Raw genomic sequence first — 1168 nt, 5'->3', positions numbered from 1 at the left:
ATATCTTAAACTTTTTTATTCCCTACCAGAGACATTAATTTTGCCTTTCATTTTCTTTCAGTTTTCTACATTTTCAAGTTGCACCTGTATTTAATACTGCTTTAATCTGCTAAAGACATTAACTGATTGCTCTCCTAAATCTAAGGATTATATAGTTTTAGTATAAATATATATCACATATTTTCATAAAATTTTGACAAAACCAAATAAGCCTGCCTTGTTTTTAAGTCCATGCTCCTTCCACTGTTTATAAAATCTGATTTAATGATCAAAAGTTCTTAGTTGTCATTCTTCAGTTACAAGAGTCTTCCTTCTGAACTGCCACTCACTTCTTTTTACATAATAACAAGCAATAGAAAAACCAAAGAAATTATCTTAATCTTAGTTCTTCCTTTTGATTCTATAAAATAATGTGAACTTTGTTTTTTAAATGAAACGAATACATCCAAAACTCAATACATTCAAATGAGCTGTGTCTCCTTTAAGGTAGTCACCTTGGAAGACCACAGTTCATTCTCCTAACTTCGCTACCACTGCTCAAAATACCTTTAAAACTCTTTTGCAATCGCCTTCAAAGACAGTTGCATACTTCCTACTACTACCTCAAAGAGATTTAATTTTTGGAAACAGTCAAAAGACATTTGGTGCCCAAAAATGGTAACTATAAAACAATCAAGTTGGGTAATACTTTTTTTTTTTTTTAACAATATGCAATCATAAAGTTAATAGTGTGTGTGACTTAAATTAGCTCTGAATGCAACTGTCAAAGAGCAAAACCCAAAAGGTTTTGAGCAATGGTAGATTGCTGGAATTAGGAAACAATTTTCCAGCATGATCACGATGCAGGGTAACATTCATTTAGCTGTCTATATTCTGGCGTATTTGTTTAAAGTGAACATTCTGAGCGTTAGAATCTTTTAAAAAGGAGTATCATTCTTAAAAAAAAAAAAAAAGGATTTTATTCCTTTAAAGTATCACTTTTAAAGTTAAGTACTATGCAAATGTTTTGTTAGAAACTAATTCTCCTTAAAAACTTGAAAGCAAATAACCAACTTATTTGCTCCCAGGCTTTTTATCATTAACTGAAGAAAAATAATTTGACATTTCTAAGGTACTAAAAAACAAAACAAAAACCCCACATGTAATAAAAACGCATCAAGAACCAAAC

Source organism: Balaenoptera musculus, chromosome 2, assembly GCF_009873245.2.
Source record: "Balaenoptera musculus isolate JJ_BM4_2016_0621 chromosome 2, mBalMus1.pri.v3, whole genome shotgun sequence".
NCBI classification, from domain to species: Eukaryota; Metazoa; Chordata; class Mammalia; order Artiodactyla; family Balaenopteridae; genus Balaenoptera; species Balaenoptera musculus.
Note: the sequence above shows the minus strand (reverse complement) of the source record.